The sequence below is a fragment of the Brassica napus genome, unplaced genomic scaffold (assembly GCF_020379485.1).
Source record: "Brassica napus cultivar Da-Ae unplaced genomic scaffold, Da-Ae ScsIHWf_1087;HRSCAF=1551, whole genome shotgun sequence".
NCBI lineage: Eukaryota > Viridiplantae > Streptophyta > Magnoliopsida > Brassicales > Brassicaceae > Brassica > Brassica napus.
The window spans coordinates 106,964-127,835 of NW_026014511.1; positions in this window are offsets into that span (position 1 = coordinate 106,964).

Below are 20,872 nucleotides of genomic sequence, written 5' to 3' on the forward strand. Positions count from 1 at the left end.
GTCAGCACACACAGGACGTCTGTGGCTGTCAGTTGGTCCTTGGACTCAGCACACTGGCCCTTCCCGTGGACTGTTTGGGTGATTTTGGCCCACGTGGGCTGTCTGTTCAGTACACACAGGACGTCCGTGGGTGTCCGCCAGCACACACAGGACATCCGTGGCTGTCCGTGTGTGTCCGGGTGTGTCCGTCAGCACACACAGGACGTCCGTGGCTGTCAATCATTACACATATCAGCACGTTGGTCCTTGGACTCAGCACGCTGACCCTTCCTGTGGACTGTTCGAGTGATTTTGGCCCATGTGGGCTGTCTGTTCAGTACACACAGGACGTCCGTGGGTGTCCGTCAGCACACACAGGACGTCTGTGGCTGTCAGTTGCTGTCCGTCAGCACACACAGGACGTCCGTAGCTGTCCGTGTGTGTCCGTGTGTGTCCGTCAGCACACAAAGGACGTTCGTGGCTGTCCATCAGTATACATATCCGCACGCTGGTCCTTGGACTCAGCACGCTGGCCCTTCCCGTGGACAGTTTGGGTGATTTTGGCCCACATGGGCTGTCTGTTCAGTACACACAGGACGTCCGTGGGTGTCCGCCAGCACACACAGGACGTCTGTGTCTGTCCGTGTGTGTCCAGGTGTGTCCGTCAGCACACACAGGACGTCTGTGGCTGTCAATCATTACACATATCAGCACGTTGGTCCTTGGACTCAGCACGCTGACCCTTCCTGTGGACTGTTCGGGTGATTTTGGCCCACGTGGGCTGTCTGTTCAGTACACACAAGACGTCCATGGGTGTCCGCCAGCACACACAGGACGTCCGTGGCTGTCCTGTGGCTGTCCGTCATCACACACAGGACGTTCGTGGCTGTTCGTGTGTGTCCGTGTGTGTCCGTCCGCACACACAGGACGTCCATGGCTGTCAATCGGTACACATATCAGCAAGCTGGTCCTTCGACTCAGCACGCTGGCCCTTCCCGTGGACTGTTCGGGTGATTTTGGCCCACGTGGGCTGTCTGTTCAGTACACACAGGACGTCCATGGGTGTCCGTAACCACACACACAGGACGTCCGTGTGTGTCCGTGTGTGTCCGTCAGCACACACAGGACGTCCGTGGCTGTCAGTGTGTGTCCGTCAGCACACACACGATGTGCGTGGCTGTCCATCAGTACACATATCAGCACGCTGGTCCTTGGACTCAGTACGCTGGCCCTTCCCGTGGACTGTTCGAGTGATTTTGGCCCATGTGGGCTGTCTGTTCAGTACACACAGGACGTCTGTGGGTGTCCATCAGCACACACAGTACGTCTGTAGCTGTCCGTGTGTGTCCGTCAGCACACACAGGACGTTCGTGGCTGTCCATTAGTACACATATCCGCACGCTGGTCCTTGGACTCAGCACGCTGGCCCTTCCCGTGGACTGTTTGGGTGATTTTGGCCCAAGTGGGCTGTCTTTTCAGTACACACATGACGTCCGTGGGTGTCCGTCAGCACACAGAGGATGTTCGTGGCTGTCCGTGTGTGTCCGTGTGTGTCCGTCAGCACACACAGGACGTCTGTGGCTGTCCATCAGTACACATATCAGCACGCTGGTCCTTTGACTCAGTACGCTGGCCCTTCCCGTGGACTGTTCGAGTGATTTTGGCCCATGTGGGCTGTCTGTTCAGTACACACAGGACGTCCGTGGGTGTCCGTCAGCACACACAGGACGTCCGTGGCTGTCAGTTGCTGTCCGTCAGCACACACAGGACGTCCGTAGCTGTCCGTGTGTGTCCGTGTGTGTCCGTCAGCACACAAAGGACGTTCGTGGCTGTCCATCAGTATACATATCCGCACGCTGGTCCTTGGACTCAGCACGCTGGCCCTTCCCGTGGACAGTTTGGGTGATTTTGGCCCACGTGCGCTGTCTGTTCAGTACACACATGACTTCCGTGGGTGTCTGCCAGCACACACAGGACGTCTGTGGCTGTCCGTCAGCACACACAGGATGTCTGTGGCTGTCCGTGTGTGTCCGTGTGTGTCCGTCAGCACACAGAGGACGTCTGTGGCTGTCCATCAGTACACATATCAGCACGCTGGTCCTTGGACTCAACATGCTGGCCCTTCCCGTGGACTGTTCGGGTGATTTTGGCCCACGTGGGCTGTCTGTTAAGTACACACATACTTCCGTGGGTGTCCGCCAGCACACACAGGTGGTCCGTGTGTGTCCGTCAGCACACACAGGACGTCCGTGGCTGTCCGTGTGTGTCTGTGTCTGTCCGTCAGCACACAAGACGTACGTGGCTGTCCATCAGTACACATATCAGCACGTTGGTCCTTGGACTCCGCACGCTGACCCTTCCCGTGGACTGTTTGGGTGATTTTGGCCCACGTGGGCTGTCTGTTCAGTACACACAGGACGGCCGTGGGTGTCCGCCAGCACACACAGGACGTCCGTGGGTGTCCGCCAGCACACACAGGACGTCTGTGGCTTTTCGTGTGTGTGTCCGTGTGTGTCTGTCAGCACACACAAGACATCTGTGGCTGTCCATCAGTACACATATCAGCACGTTGGTTCTTGGACTCAGCACACTAAACCTTCCCGTGGACTGTTTGGGTGATTTTGGCCCACATGGGCTGTCTGTTCAGTACACACAGGACGTCCGTGGGTGTCCGCCAGCACACACAGGACGTCTGTGTCTGTCCGTGTGTGTCCAGGTGTGTCCGTCAGCACACACAGGACGTCCGTGGCTGTCAATCATTACACATATCAGCACGTTGGTCCTTGGACTCAGCACGCTGACCCTTCCTGTGGACTGTTCGGGTGATTTTGGCCCACGTGGGCTGTCTGTTCAGTACACACAGGACGTCCATGGGTGTCCGCCAGCACACAAAGGACGTCCGTGGCTGTCCTGTGGCTGTCCGTCAGCACACACAGGACGTTCGTGGCTGTTCGTGTGTGTCCGTGTGTGTCCGTCCGCACACACAGGACGTCCATGGCTGTCAATCGGTACACATATCAGCAAGCTGGTCCTTCGACTCGGCACACTGGCCCTTCCCGTGGACTGTTCGGGTGATTTTGGCCCACGTGTGCTGTCTGTTCAGTACACACAGGACGTCCGTGGGTGTCCGTAACCACACACACAGGACGTCCGTGTGTGTCCGTCAGCACACACAGGACGTCCGTGGCTGTCAGTGTGTGTCCGTCAGCACACACACGATGTGCGTGGCTGTCCATCAGTACACATATCAGCACGCTGGTCCTTGGACTCAGTACGCTGGCCCTTCCCGTGGACTGTTCGAGTGATTTTGGCCCATGTGGGCTGTCTGTTCAGTACACACAGGACGTCTGTGGGTGTCCGTCAGCACACACAGGACGTCTGTAGCTGTCCGTGTGTGTCCGTCAGCACACACAGGACGTTCGTGGCTGTCCATTAGTACACATATCCGCACGCTGGTCCTTGGACTCAGCACGCTGGCCCTTCCCGTGGACTGTTTGGGTGATTTTGGCCCACGTGGGCTGTCTGTTCAGTACACACATGACGTCCGTGGGTGTCCGTCAGCACACACAGGATGTCCGTGGCTGTCCGTGTGTGTCCGTGTGTGTACGTCAGCACACACAGGACGTCTGTGGCTGTCCATTAGTACACATATCAGCACGCTGGTCCTTTGACTCAGTACGCTGGCCCTTCTCGTGGACTGTTCGAGTGATTTTAGCCCACGTGGGCTGTCTGTTCAGTTCACAAATGACGTCCGTGGGTGTCCGCAAGCACACACAGGACGTCTGTGGCTGTCTGTGGCTGTCCGTCAGCACACACAGGATGTCCGTGGCTGTCCGTGTGTGTCCGTGTGTGTCCGTCAGCACACACAGGACGTCTGTGGCTGTCCATCAGTACATATATCAGCACGCTGGTCCTTGGACTCAACACGCTGGCCTTTCCCGTGGACTGTTCGGGTGATTTTGGCCCACGTGGGCTGTCTGTTAAGTACACACATGACTTCTGTGGGTGTCCGTCAGCACACACAGGACGTCCGTGTGTGTCCGTCAGCACACACTGGACGTCCGTGGCTGTCCGTGTGTGTCCGTCAGCACACACAGGATGTGCGTGGCTGTCCATCAGTACACATATCAGCACGCTGGTCCTTGGACTCAGTACGCTGGCCCTTCCCGTGGACTGTTCGAGTGATTTTGGCCCATGTGGGCTGTCTGTTCAGTACACACAGGACGTCTGTGGGTGTCCGTCAGCACACACAGGACGTCTGTGGCTGTCAGTGGCTGTCCGTCAGCACACACAGGACGTCCGTAGCTGGCCGTGTGTGTCCGTCAGCACACACAGGACGTTTGTGGCTGTCCATTTGTACACATATCCGCACGCTGGTCCTTGGACTCAGCACGCTGGCCCTTCCCGTGGTCTGTTTGGGTGATTTTGGCCCACGTGGGCTGTCTGTTCAGTACACACATGACGTCCGTGGGTGTCCGTCAGCACACACAGGATGTCGGTGGCTGTCCGTGTGTGTCCGTGTGTGTCCGTCAGCACACACAGGACGTCTGTGGCTGTCCATCAGTACACATATCAGCACGCTGGTCCTTTGACTCAGTACGCTGGCCCTTCCCGTGGACTGTTCGAGTGATTTTGGCCCATGTGGGCTGTCTGTTCAGTACACACAGGACGTCTGTGGGTGTCCGTCAGCACACACAAGACATCTGTGGCTGTCCATCAGTACACATATCAGCACGTTGGTTCTTGGACTCAGCACACTAAACCTTCCCGTGGACTGTTTGGGTGATTTTGGCCCACATGGGCTGTCTGTTCAGTACACACAGGACGTCCGTGGGTGTCCGCCAGCACACACAGGACGTCTGTGTCTGTCCGTGTGTGTCCAGGTGTGTCCGTCAGCACACACAGGACGTCTGTGGCTGTCAATCATTACACATATCAGCACGTTGGTCCTTGGACTCAGCACGCTGACCCTTCCTGTGGACTGTTCGGGTGATTTTGGCCCACGTGGGCTGTCTGTTCAATACACACAGGACGTCCGTGGGTGTCCGCCAGCACACACAGGACGTCTGTGGATGTCCTGTGGCTGTCCGTCAGCACACACAGGATGTTCGTGGCTGTTCGTGTGTGTCCGTGTGTGTCCGTCCGCACACACAGGACGTCCATGGCTGTCAATCGGTACACATATCAGCAAGCTGGTCCTTCGACTCAGCACGCTGGCCCTTCCCGTGGACTGTTCGGGTTATTTTGGCCCACGTGGGCTGTCTGTCCAGTACACACAGGACGTCCGTGGGTGTCCGTAACCACACACACAGGACGTCCGTGTGTGTCCGTCAGCACACACAGGACGTCCGTGGCTGTCAGTGTGTGTCCGTCAGCACACACACGATGTGCGTGGCTGTCCATCAGTACACATATCAGCACGCTGGTCCTTGGACTCAGTACGCTGGCCCTTCCCGTGGACTGTTCGAGTGATTTTGGCCCATGTGGGCTGTCTGTTCAGTACACACAGGACGTCTGTGGGTGTCCGTCATCACACACAGGACGTCTGTAGCTGTCCGTGTGTGTCCGTCAGCACACACAGGACGTTCGTGGCTGTCCATTAGTACACATATCCGCACGCTGGTCCTTGGACTCAGCACGCTGGCCCTTCCCGTGGACTGTTTGGGTGATTTTGGCCCACGTGGGCTGTCTGTTCAGTACACACATGACGTCCGTGGGTGTCCGTCAGCACACACAGGATGTCCGTGGCTGTCCGTGTGTGTCCGTCAGCACACACAGGGCGTCTGTGGCTGTCCATCAGTACACATATCAGCACGCTGGTCCTTTGACTCAGTACGCTGGCCCTTCTCGTGGACTGTTCGAGTGATTTTGGCCCACGTGGGCTGTCTGTTCAGTTCACAAATGACGTCCGTGGGTGTCCGCAAGCACACACAGGACGTCTGTGGCTGTCAGTGGCTGTCCGTCAGCACACACAGGATGTCCGTGGCTGTCCGTGTGTGTCCGTGTGTGTCCGTCAGCACACACAGGACGTCTGTGGCTGTCCATCAGTACATATATCAGCACGCTGGTCCTTGGACTCAACACGCTGGCCTTTCCCGTGGACTGTTCGGGTGATTTTGGCCCACGTGGGCTGTCTGTTAAGTACACACATGACTTCCGTGGGTGTCCGTCAGCACACACAGGACGTCCGTATGTGTCCGTCAGCACACACAGGACGTCCGTTGCTGTCCGTGGGTGTCCGTCAGCACACACAGGATGTGCGTGGCTGTCCATCAGTACAGATATCAGCACGCTGGTCCTTGGACTCAGTACGCTGGCCCTTCCCGAGGACTGTTCGAGTGATTTTGGCCCATGTGGGCTGTCTGTTCAGTACACACAGGACGTCTGTGGGTGTCCGTCAGCACACACAGGACGTCTGTGGCTGTCAGTGGCTGTCCGTCAGCACACACAGGACGTCCGTAGCTGTCCGTGTGTGTCCGTCAGCACACACAGGACGTTTGTGGCTGTCCATTTGTACACATATCCGCACGCTGGTCCTTGGACTCAGCACGCTGGCCCTTCCTGTGGTCTGTTTGGGTGATTTTGGCCCACGTGGGCTGTCTGTTCAGTACACACATGACGTCCGTGGGTGTCCGTCAGCACACACAGGATGTCGGTGGCTGTCCGTGTGTGTCCGTGTGTGTCCGTCAGCACACACAGGACGTCTGTGGCTGTCCATCAGTACACATATCAGCACGCTGGTCCTTTGACTCAGTACGCACGGACAGACACGGACAGCCACAGAAGTCATGTGTGTGCTGACGGACACACACAGACGTCCTGTGTGTGCTGACGGATACCCACAGACGTCATGTGTGTACTGAACAGACAACCCACGTAGGCCAAAATCACCCGAACAGTCCACGAGAAGGGCCAGCGTGCTGATTCCAAGGACCAGTGTGCTAATATGTGTACTGATGGACAGCCAGGGACGTCCTATGAGTGCTGACGGACACACACGAACACACACGGACAACCACGGACGTCCTGTGTGTGCTGACGGACACACACGGACAGCCACGGACGTCCTGTGTGTGCTGACGAACACACAAAGAAGTTCTGAGTGTGCTGACGGACACCCACAGACGTCCTGTGTGTGCTGACGGACACACCCGGACACACACACACAGCCACGGACGTCCTGTGTGTGCTGACGGATAGCCACAGACAGCCACGGACGTCCTGTGTGTGCTGGCGGACACGGACGTCCTATGTGTACTGAAGAGACAGCCCACGTGGGCCAAAATCACCCAAACAGTCAACCGGAAGGGCCAGCGTGCTGAGTCCAAGGACCAACGTGCTCATATGTGTACTGATGGACAGTCACAGATGTCTTGTGTGTGCTGACGGACACAGACAGCCACACAGACACACACGGACAGCCACAGACGTCCTGTGTGTGCTGGTGGTCACCCATGGACATCCTGTGTGTGCTGGCGGACACCCACGGACGTCATGTGTGTACTGAACAGACAGCCCACGTGGCCCAAAATCACCCGAACAGTCCACGGGAATGGTGAGCGTGCTGAGTCCAAGAACCAACGGGCTGATATGTGTACTGATGGACAGCCACGGACGTCATGTGTGTGCTGACGGACACACACGGACAGCCACGGACGTCATGTGTGTGTTGGCGGACACCCTCGGACGTCCTGTGTGTACTGAACAGACAGCCCACGTAGGCCAAAATCACCCGAGTAGTCCACGGGAAGTGAAGAACCCTAAGGAACGAACACTCAACCGGATTGGAAAGATATGAACTCGATCCGTAAGGAAAGAGAACTGATGGTATGAACGGTGACACAAAGGGTTGCGGATGACCCAATGATACTACCAGATTTCGATCGTTGCCGGATGTGACGCACCGGTCCAACAAAAGAAGGATCGAAACTTGGAGATAACCTCACAAAGAAACTAAGAAATGTTCTAACAAAGAACAAAGAGAGTAAAACTCAAAAGAATGAAAGCAAAACGAAATTATCTTATTCAGATCTGATGGTTACATTATATAGAAGTTCTAGTCAAAAGACTTAAAGAAAAATGTGGGAAATCTAAACATAGAAAATGATAAAATTGACCAGATCTGGTTAAGGCACAAAATCACACTTTGACTAGCGAAAAACCCTTTAAATTCCGTCCAGGTTCATTGCTTCCTGAAGCATGTCCTGCGGACTGGGCCAGTACACAAGCAGGACAGTCCAAAGTAGCCAGTTTTGAAGTGTCACGGCCTATCTTGAGTTCCACTCGTCCGAATCCAAATCTGTCTCGACCGTTGCTCTTAAAATGCCAATCAGTACGGGAAATACGAGCTCCAGTTCGGTGAATTCGATCGTCTGGACATGGGTATTGATGAAGCCTCAAACTGGACGTCCGGGCGGTACATGTGGTACTGTCCAAAAATGTATAGCAATGACCTAACTCAGGATCCGTGCGTCCGAATGCGATTCCGTCTCGACTGTTCTTCATCAAATGGAAAACAGGACGGTGAAGACAAAGTCCAGTACAGTGAAATCGATCATCTGGCCTTGGTTCCAGCCAAAGCTCCCATCCGGATGCATTTGGGACAGTCCGGTCAGTCTGGCCAGTATGGTGAAAATCATGAACCTCGGTTGAAAACTTCAGAACGTCCTGATCTTCATGCTGGTTCGGCTCCATGTACTGATCCGTGGACCGCGGTCTATCATTCCCTCTTTCTTCAAAAGGATTTGTCATCAAATCCAATGTACCTATATCAAAAAGAGATAAATCAGATACAAAAGAATTAAAATTCAAGGGAAATTCAGTAAATGAATAGAATGGACAGAAACTTCCTTGGAGTTTTGAAGTCATTTTTATCAAGGAATTCCAAGTACTTTGGCGTCCATTGGTGCTTGCTCTCCTTAGAAACTGATCATGCTTATCCTGTTTATTCAAAGCAACTAGAGAAACCACATCAAATCTGCCAAAGAAATAATCAAAGGGTTTCTCTATCCTTAAGACATCAAAATCAGGATCCAAGCCGTTAGGATAATCATCAAGGACGTGGGCAAGCATTAAGCAAGTAAGCTGGTTGCCAAAAATAGATTTATCAATCTCAAAATCAGGCCAAGGTGAGAAACTGTTATGGAAAGAAAGAGACAATGCCAAATTTGAAAAATTATCATCATGAACGAAATCAAAAGAATTCTTTGGCCTAAGCAATTTTAGTTCATGCTTTTTCCTACACCAAATCTCTTTCAAAGCAGAGCTCAATGAAATCAATTCATGAAAAGGTTTGAGCAAAACGTTTTTCAACCAAGTAAGAATATGTTTTCTTTTTGAAATTCTCGGTTACAAAACATTTTCATGAAGAGTAGAGGCAATCAACTCATGATCCTTACAGTGCTTTTGGTTTAGACAGGAGAATGACCTAGGAAACACCTTTGGTTCATGGAGGATCGGTTTTGGCTCAGGCCGATTCTTTCTGGGGCATGAATCTCCTTTAGAAATCTGGTACTCGCGGATAGATGGACTGAAGAACCTCCGGTTTGGAAAATTCATAACTTCTTCATCCGTGAAGCTTTGCATGCGATTCCAAGCCTCAGTGAATCCTTGATGAGTTGGCTTTCTTGTAAAATTGAATTCAAGACAAAAGACCTTCGGACTGTTGAGATATCCTTCTTGTACTGAACCTCTGTCGCTGGCACCAAGGTAGCCGGTTCGAACAACAAAGCTTCTCCAAATCTGAGGTTGTTGGGCACGGCCAATGCTTTCAATTCTTAGAGGCTGAACCTGTCTTTCCTGTATACTCAAAATAAACACTAAAAGACCAGGATCAAATGTGCAAGATAAATATTTGTTCAAATCACAAATCAAAATATCTTTTCCAAGAACAAATTGCACATTTTTCAGCCTGTCAAGGTGCTCATCAAAGTAGATATTACAGACAAGAATTTTATCAAGGTATGCAACAACAGTATTCATTTTCAAGATGGGCATATCCTTCCCAACATCTGAACACACAAGCTTAAGTTCAGTTTGAGAATCATTTATCAAAAGTTCAAGGCATTTTTCAAAGAATGTGTTGTAAACCAAAATATCATCAGAACTCAAGACAACACCATTATCACGAAATGATCTCAGAAAATACCAAGTCTTATCAGTTTCAAAACTTAAGAGATCAGGCTGCAAAACAGAACCACAAAATTCAAGATCACGAAAATCATTTTTAGTTTTAAGTGATTTCTGTTCCAGCAACTTCTGAATCAAAATTTCGTCCAAGGCATAAGAGGATGCAAACTGTAAGACCCGATCCTGGATTCCTCAATCCAACCAGACCGCGGCCTCACCAAACAATGCAACCAATTCCATCTTTCATATTCAAGTTCAAGTGTTAAATAATTCTAAGTCTTTTTCAGAGTTTTGAGGTTGAACATTCACACTTAAACAATCAAGCATCAACTAATGAAAATAGATACTTCATAGATATTAACCAAGGTTCATACATCATTCATCATCCTAAATAATAGAATACATACTAGAATCGCATAAGTTCACAAGTTGCACAATAGGCTACAATAATCACACAATTTTCAGAATCAACCCAATCACCACACATCTTCCCATGGCCGCGGTCCTCATGGTGCTTTTCCCTTACCACGGTCCATTTCTGGTCCTGGATCCAACACAAACAACCACACATTCACAAGGTTAGATTACAAAACAAGAATCAAATCACATTGCATGGTCGGATCCAATCTAGTAAAGAACAATCATCAAAAATGTGAAATCTGACCCCTTTAAAAAGAGATCCAAATACCAAATAAAATTCATGATAATTCACAAGAAAAATATTCCCATAAACAGATTCAAAAGAATCGGCTCAGATCATAGTGGTCTCGGCCATGAACAGCCCACACAAGAACAAGGGACTTTCATGGGAATTTGATCAGGCCAAGGCCATAGGATTAATGAATCCTTTCCTGTAACAACATAAAACATTCCATAGCACAACATATAAGAAGAAACAGAGTAGAAGAAGTCAGAGTAAGGAGTAGCCAATCGATCCAAACCGGCCAGGCTCACACGGCCATCATCCGCGGCCTTGTCCGGTTACTCTTGGCCACACCTCTCACCTTAGGAGTTCGGTCTCCAGGGGCGACTTCCTTCTCTTTCTCCTTTGCCTTCTCCTTGTCTTTCTGTCTCAAATCCATCCTCTTGATCACACGCCCAAACACACCAGGAACACTTAAGAACAATCTCTTGGATCAAATCGGCCGATCCAAAGTTTCTGTCTCTCTTTCTCTCTTGAATTTTCTCTGTGTTTCTCTCTGTGTGGAATGAGTAAAAACCGACCAGAATGATCAGAAATGAGAGAGAGAAGACGATTTAAACTGTCCCCAACCGCCTGGGCGAACAGTTACCAAAATCCCTTCCTTTCTTCCCCAAACCGTCCCATAACCGTCCCATAACCACCCCTTGGCGGTTTCTCCCCTTTTCTTCCTTTGGCAAATCGATCACTGAGCCTCAGCTCACACTCTGGGAGCTTGCCCGCTCCCTATCCCAAGCCTAAGACCCATTTGGTCGAACCGTCCTGCACCCGGACCATCGGCTCGCCCAGTAACCGTCCCGGACTCGCCCACACTGATCCGAACCAGAACGCACCGTTCACTGGATTGAGCTGACCCCCAGCTGTTCCCAGCTGATTGAGCTAGCCCACCAGCTCCTGTGAGCTGAACAGATCATGGTGAACTGATTACCAGCTGAACCGAGCTGATTGAACTCAAACCAACACTCGTCCAGCTGCCTAAACACTCACCCAGCCCCTTTACCCTTATTTCCATCGTATCCTGGTTAAGTCTCAGCTGACTGATGCCCTTAACCTTCATTCAGGGCCATGATACGCTTGTCTCAAGGTCTAATGACCTGACTGGTGCGTCTCCCCGCACCATGGCCCGTCCGGCCGATCCTATCTAGGATCGGGGACATGACAAGTCTCCCCCACTAACTTGGGATTCGTCCTCGAATCCATGTTAAGTGTTTCATCAGGAAGAAATTGTCTGTACCACTCCGGATACATTGTTTTCATCTTTGCTTCTGTTTCCCAAGTGATGAGGTCTTTACCATTGTAATCCCACACCACTTTGATCATGGGAACTGTCTTCTTTCTCATAGCTTTCTCTGACCGATCCACAATCCGAACCGGCAAGGTTTCCAAAGTCAGGTCCTTACCAAGGTCAGCAGGAACCTCAGGCAAGACAATGTCTTGTTCAGACAAGCATTTCCGGAGTTGGGATACATGGAACACATTGTGGTATGCATCCATTGCCGATGGCAAGTCCAACTTGTATGCCACTGCACCCACTCTCTCTATGATCCTGAATGGACCCAAGTACCTAGGGTCCAGTTTCTTTCGTCCAGAAATCCTGGTCCTACCCTTAAAGGTAATCATCTTGAGATACACCAGGTCATTGACCTCAAACTCAAGATGTTTCCTACGCTTGTCCGCATAGCTCTTTTGGCGGTCCTGCGCCTCTTTCATCTTCTCTTTGACCATCCTGATCTTCTCAGTGGTCTGTTCTACAATCTCAGGTCCCAACATGCTACGCTCCCCCACTTGGGTCCAGCATAGGGGTGTCCTGCACGGCCTACCATACAAAGCCTCATATGGCGACATACCAATGCTTGTATGGAAGCTGTTATTATAAGCAAACTCCACTAAAGGTAAGTGTTTTTCCCAAGACTCTCCCCAGTCTAACACACATGCCCTTAGCATATCCTCTAAGGTTTGGATTGTCCTTTCAGACTGCCCATCCGTTTGAGGATGATAAGATGTGCTCATATTCACTCTGGTTCCCAAGGCCTTTTGGAAAGCCTGCCAGAAATAAGATGTAAATCTTGGATCCCTGTCCGAGACAATGCTTGCTGGAACACCATGCAACCTCACTATCTCGTCTAGGTACACTTGCACTATCCTGTCGACCCCATCCCCTTTCTTGATGGGTAGGAAATGAGCCGACTTGGTCAGCCGATCAACCACAACCCATACCGCATCTTTCTTATTCCTGGTCGTGGGAAATCCAGTCACAAAATCCATTGTGATGTGATCCCATTTCCATTCTGGTATGGGTAGGTTCTGAAGTAGACCACTGGGAACCTGATGTTCTGCCTTCACCAGTTGACAAGTGGGACACTTAGCCACCCACTCTGCAACATCAGATTTCATCCTCACCCAATGGTAGTACCTTTTCAGATCCCTATACATTTTGTTCAGTCCAGGATGAACTGAAAACTTGGACTTATGAGCCTGTCTCATAATCTCTTCTTTGAGTTCCTTATCATTAGGAACACTGACCCTACCATTGACCAAGATGGTACCATTGTCAGTTGTCTGGTACTCAGTCTTGTCATTGGCGGCTACCTTCTTTAGATTTTCATCCAGGCCCTGAGCTTGCCTGATCCTGGTCAGGAGATCGGCCTGGTTCACCGCCTCCAATCCCAGTGGCTCATCTGAACCAACCAAGGTATTGAGGTTCAAGGACCTGATCATCCCTTCCAGTTCATCCGCCTCCCTCTCAGATGACACTTCAGCCCTTCTGCGGCTCAAGGCATCAGCCACTAGGTTAGCTTTCCCAGGATGATAAGCTATGTCCAGATCATAATCTGCAACAAATTCCATCCATCTCCTCTGCCTTAAGTTTAACTCAGGCTGAGTGAATATGTACTTCAAACTCTTATGGTCTGTGAGTATTTGCACCCTGGCACCATAAAGATATGATCTCCATATCTTTAATGCAAATACTACTGCAGCCATCTCCAAATCATGGGTTGGATAGTTACCCTCATGCTTCCTTAACTGCCGGGAAGCATAGGCTATCACCTTCCCATGTTGTGTCAAAACACAACCAAGACCAGTTATGGATGCATCCGTATACACCACATAAGGCTGATCAGCCTCAGGCAACACCAGGACAGGTGCATTAGTCAACATGTTCTTGAGTGCTGCAAAACTTTTCGCACACTCCTCAGACCATGTGAACCTCACGTCCTTGCCTGTCAGCTTAGTCATAGGTTGAGCTATGCTCGAGAACCCCTTGACATATTTCCGGTAATAACCAGCCAACCCTAAGAAGCTCCTCACTTCCGTAGCATTCTTTGGCTGTGGCCATTCCTGGATACATTTGATCTTATCTTGATCCACTGAGACTCCTTTATCAGACACCACATGCCCAAGGAATCCAATGCTCTTCTGCCAGAAGCTACACTTGCTTAGCTTAGCAAAGAGCTTCTGTTCTCTCAGGCGGCCCAACACCGCCCTAAGGTGTCTTTCATGGTCCTCCTTTGTCTTGGAATACACGAGTATATCATCAATGAAGATGATCACAAACTCGTCCAAGTATTCCCTGAAGATGCCGTTCATCATCTTCATGAATGCAGCAGGTGCATTGGTCAGTCCGAACGGCATGACCACAAACTCATAGTGACCATACCTAGTTCGGAATGCTGTCTTCCTCACATCACCTGGTGCAATGGGGATCTGATGATACCCAGAGGCCAAGTCAATCTTGGAGAACCACTTGGCTCCACGGAGTTGGTCCAACAACTCATCAATCCTGGGTAAAGGGTACTTGTTCTTCACAGTCACCCTGTTCAAACCCCTATAATCAATGCACAACCTAAAGCTACCATCCTTTTTCTTAACGAATAGGACTGGTGCTCCCCAAGGTGATACACTAGGGCGTATGAACCCCTTCTCAAGCAACTCCTCAAGTTGCTTCTTCAGCTCTGCCATCTCAGCTGGTGCCATTCTATATGGACTTTTTGATAACGGGGCCGTTCCAGGTTCCAATTCAATGATGAATGGGTCAGCCCTATCAGGGGGAATGCCCTGTAGTGCCCCAAACACATCCTGAAATTCTCGAACCAACGGTATACCCTCTGGGTCACAGGCCCCTACAACCTCATCAGTGTAAATGGTAGCCAAAAAGGCCTCACAACCATTTCCAAGCATCCGTTCTACTTGGACTGCTGAAACCACCAAACTACAAGAGGTTGGCTTGATTCCTTGGTACTTGATCGGGGGTCCAAACTCATTCTCAAGTTGCACCCTTCCCCGGTGACAATCTAGAGTTGCCCGATACTTTCCCAACCAGTCCATGCCCAAGATCACTTCATGATGCTTGAGGGGGACAACAATCAGATCTATAGGCATCGGCCTATCCAAGATCACCACAGGGATGTCCTTAACCAGACCGAGTGAGTTCATAACTTGCCCTCCGGCCGCACTCACTCGTTCAGGACCATCCCATGTTCCATACTGGAACAAACCTTTTCCTATCATACTTGGACTCACAAAACTATGTGTAGCTCCAGTATCAAATAGTGTGTGTGTTTCCACACCACCAATACTTAAGGTCCCTACACAAGACCCATCAAAGTATATCTATCCATCCTAGATTCCATACCATGCAATTCTACTGGAATTGTAAAAGTAGTAGTCTAGAGTGTTACCATTGATCGCTTGGAAAGGCCGAGCCCCATCCACATCCTTGGATAGCTCATACACACGAGGTGTGGAGGTCTGGCCTCGTCCCTGAACTGGCCTGCTAGCCTCCCCACGTCCCTTACTTTGGTTGCCTTGCAACTTAGGGCAGTCCCTGCGGTAGTGGCCCTTCTGGCCGCAGTGGTGACAGGTCCTGGACTCACCCAACGGACTTGGACAATCCTTGGCTGAGTGATCCATCTTACCACATCGAGTGCAGGCACCCATGGCCTTCCAGCACTCTCCACCGTGGTATCGTCCACACTTAGGGCACTCTGACCTACCACTTGAGGTTTTACCCTCCTCGGTCGAGTCCCTCTTCCTCTTCTTGTCACCACTCTGACCCGAGGATACCACCACACTCTTCAGCTTCTGCTTACCCTCCTCGGTGAGGTTGGTCTCCAGCAAGGCCATCCTCTCAACCAACTCAGAAACCGTGTGGAACTTACAAACAGAACAGTAGGTTCGAAGTTCCACCCTTAGGCCTCGGATGAACCTTCGGACTTGAACCTTCTCATCCTCCAGTTCTCTTCCCACATACCTTCTGAGTCGGTTGAACTCTTCTTCATACTCACGAACAGTCCTCCGTCCCTGAGTCAAGTCCAGGAACTTGGACTCCAAACGATCCCACGCCTCAGCAGGAAAGTACTTATGGTTGAACTCAACCTCAAAGTCAGCAAAATGCTCAATGGTGCCATTGGTACGCTTGTCCAAAGCTAACCACCAGTTATGTGCATCTCCCTCCAGGAAGTGTACTGCTATGTCCTTCTGGTAGTCCTCAGGACAACGCGTGGACTTGAAGTTCCGAACCAACCGGGTTCTCCACTCGTCCGCCTCCATAGGATCAACACTTCCAGCAAAGTGTTTGGTTCCCAACTTGGAGATATGCTCCAGCACCTTCAGGTAGTCCATACCATGCACTGGCCTGACCGGTGGGTCTATCTCAATCACCTCGGCCACACGGCCAGCACCAACATCAGTCACTCCAGCAGCAACCCGAACCGGGGGATTAGCCTGTCCTACGGACGAGTTCACCAATGGTGTGAACGCCTGTGTCAAGGAGGCTATCTGAGCTCCCATGACCTGCATAGCTTCCACCAAGCCCCTTATGGTCGGCTCAATGACCTCCTCAGCACCAGTGACCCGAACATTGTTTGCATCAACATTCTGGCCACTCCCAGCACCAACGTTGGATGACCCAGTATCTTCTCCATGGACTTGCTCTTGTTGCTCGTCCACATTAGTTTCATTAACCTCAGTAGGAAGAGTTGGACCCACTGGGAGTCCGGTGGCATTATCCACCTGCTCCACCAGAGCCGGTAGCACTGTGGTTGGAATGGTTCCAGCTGGTAACACTCCGGTCTGTTCAGCACCATCCTGCCCCACTGCTCCAGACGCCCCAGTCGCCTCCTTTCCTTTCCGAGATTTATACCTTCTTGTTCCCTTAGGAGTTACAAACACAAACAAAAGGTTAGTCCAAACTGAACACACAAACCTCAATCACTCCTAAGTTAATCAGTAGAAAAGATTACTTAGAACCCAACTATCTCACCATGAGTCCAAACGGCCAAGTGTGTGGTGAACCAATAACCCAACAAATCCTAGAATCAAGAATGCTCTGATACCAACTTGTAAGACCCGATCCTGGATTCCTCAATCCAACCAGACCGCGGCCTCACCAAACAATGCAACCAATTCCATCTTTCATATTCAAGTTCAAGTGTTAAATAATTCTAAGTCTTTTTCAGAGTTTTGAGGTTCCAACATTCACACTTAAACAATCAAGCATCAACTAATGAAAATAGATACTTCATAGATATTAACCAAGGTTCATACATCATTCATCATCCTAAATAATAGAATACATACTAGAATCGCATAAGTTCACAAGTTGCACAATAGGCTACAATAATCACACAATTTTCAGAATCAACCCAATCACCACACATCTTCCCATGGCCGCGGTCCTCATGGTGCTTTTCCCTTACCACGGTCCATTTCTGGTCCTGGATCCAACACAAACAACCACACAATCACAAGGTTAGATTACAAAACAAGAATCAAATCACATTGCATGGTCGGATCCAATCTAGTCAAGAACAATCATCAAAAATGTCAAATCTGACCCCTTTAAAAAGAGATCCAAATACCAAATAAAATTCATGATAATTCATGATAATTCAGAAGAAAAATATTCCCATAAACAGATTCAAAAGAATCGGCTCAGATCATAGTGATCTCGGCCATGAACAGCCCACACAAGAACAAGGGACTTTCATGGGAATTTGATCAGGCCAAGGCCTTAGGATCAATGAATCCTTTCCTGTAACAACATAAAACATTCCATAGCACAACATATAAGAAGAAACAGAGTAGAAGAAGTCAGAGTAAGGAGTAGCCAATCGATCCAAACCGGCCAGGCTCACACGGCCATCATCCGCGGCCTTGTCCGGTTACTCTTGGCCACACCTCTCACCTTAGGAGTTCGGTCTCCAGGGGCGACTTCCTTCTCTTTCTCCTTTGCCTTCTCCTTGTCTTTCTGTCTCAAATCCATCCTCTTGATCACACGCCCAAACACACCAGGAACACTCAAGAACAATCTCTTGGATCAAATCGGCCGATCCAAAGTTTCTGTCTCTCTTTCTCTCTTGAATTTTCTCTGTGTTTCTCTCTGTGTGGAATGAGTAAAAACCGACCAGAATGATCAGAAATGAGAGAGAGAAGACGATTTAAACTGTCCCCAACCGCCTGGGCGAACAGTTACCAAAATCCCTTCCTTTCTTCCCAAAACCGTCCCATAACCGTCCCATAACCGCCCCTTGGCGGTTTCTCCCCTTTTCTTCCTTTGGCAAATCGATCACTGAGCCTCAGCTCACACTCTGGGAGCTTGCCCGCTCCCTATCCCAAGCCTAAGACCCATTTGGTCGAACCGTCCTGCACCCGGACCATCGGCTCGCCCAGTAACCGTCCCGGACTCGCCCACACTGATCCGAACCAGAACGCACCGTTCACTGGATTGAGCTGACCCCCAGCTGTTCCCAGCTGATTGAGCTAGCCCACCAGCTCCTGTGAGCTGAACAGATCATGGTGAACTGATTACCATCTGAACCGAGCTGATTGAACTCAAACCAACACTCGTCCAGCTGCCTAAACACTCACCCAGCCCCTTTACCCTTATTTCCATCGTATCCTGGTTAAGTCTCAGCTGACTGATGCCCTTAACCTTCATTCAGGGCCATGATACGCTTGTCTCAAGGTCTAATGACCTGACTGGTGCGTCTCCCTGCACCATGGCCCGTCCGGCCGATCCTATCTAGGATCGGGGACATGACACAAACAATTCATCAGTGATCAGTACATGTCTAGAAGAACTCAGATCAAAGCCATTTCCTTTGCAAACAAACAAATCAAGAGATTTTTCAGCACAAAAATCAGTTTGTTGCAAATCAAGATCAAATGGCCTTCCAAGAAGATGAAAACCTTTGTTATGTTCCAAGAACTGATCAAAGCTCAAAATAATTCCAGAAGTGATGCCATTGACATTTTGAAAATGTGATTGATCAAGACATTTATCAGGTTCAAAGATTTTTAAAGAATTAATCATGTTATCAAAAACATATTTTGAAACAAAAAAATCTTTCATCCTGTCAAGACCAAAACGAATTACATCATCAGTACTGACTTTCACAAACATGTCAGGCAGAGAATTAAGAGAAGAAGGTTCCTCAAAGTGCTCTTGAAGATCCGGAGGTAAAGGGGCAGGAGTTGTGCCGGGATCAAAGCATAGATAATTCTCCATAGCAATGGATGTGATGCTTGTTGCTTCTTCATTAAAGACTGGACCAGGTTCGTCCTCCTCATCAAAGATAGGACCTAGATCATCATCCAAACATATCCTAGTGTCAAGACATGGGCACTGATGTGGAAAATCCAGTGGCTCTTCCTCAAAAACCTGTGGAGACAAAACAAGACTACTCGGAAGCTCCGGTTGCAAAACAGTTAGTTCTACAATAGCTTGTTCATTATCAAGATTAAACTCAGTTTCAAGAGAAGGAAGATCACAATCTTTTTCACAAAACATCAAGCTTTCAATTAGCTCTTCATCAGATTCATCAAAAATGGGTAGAGAATCTGAAAAATCTTTAAGTTCTTCAAAATGGTTTTCAGATTCACCTTGGGCTTTCTTACTGATGAACAAGGATGGCTCAGCTACTGGGGCACGTGTAGATGTGCTCTTCTTTTGGCTCTTGCTGAAGTCCTTAAGGGCTTTGTCCACTCCCTTCACAAGGTTATCACAAATTTGTTGGACATCAATTTGAAAGGGTTGCCTTTTTGGATCACCCACATCTCTGGTTGTTTTTCTCCTTACAGCTGGCTGTTCCTGCACACTAACAAACTCATCAAAATAATTCAAAGGATATTTAAAAGGAGTTTGAGAGTTAGAATTTCGTTGAGGCTTCTCCTTGTTACTTTTCCTTTGCAAACCAAACATCATAAACCTGGAAAATCTCAACACAAAAGTTAGTAGATAAAAACCTCACACTCTCAAGTGTTTGATCCTCACCCACACAAGTGTTTCTCTCAGATTTAGGTGATCACACACAAGTTTTTACTCAATGTTCTAAGAGAACAAATCAAAGAATCCCAATGGGCAAATCCAAGCAAACAAGGGAATTTTCTCAAGATAGAAAGATAAGAGATTTTTGATTTTTGAAATCCGTTTTAACCACCTCAAAGGCTGGATTTCTCCTCAGCCAGCAGGCTTTCCCTTCCACCACCAATCCCCAAATGAATCTTTCGATTTCTATTTTTTTTTTTATGTAGATCTTTCTTTCTTTTTTTTTTGATATGGTGGATGGTAATGAGGGGCACGGATTTAAGAAAGGTAGAAGAAGAAGTTTTTATAAGAAAATGGAAGATGAGAAAGATGAATGAAATAGACAATACCGGAAGAGTGGCTCTGATACAACTTGAAGAACCCTAAGGAACGAACACTCAACCGGATTGGAAAGATATGAACTCGATCCGTAAGGAAAGAGAACTGATGGTATGAACGGTGACACAAAGGGTTGCGGATGACCCAATGATACTACCAGACTTCGATCGTTGCCGGATGTGACGCACCGGTCCAACAAAAGAAGGATCTAAACTTGGAGATAACCTCACCAAGAAACTAAGAAATGTTCTAACAAAGAACAAAGAGAGTAAAACTCAAAAGAATGAAAGCAAAACGAAATTATCTTATTCAGATCTGATGGTTACATTATATAGAAGTTCTAGTCAAAATACTTAAAGAAAAATGTGCGAAATCTAAACATAGAAAATGATAAAATTGACCAGATCTGGTAAAGGCAC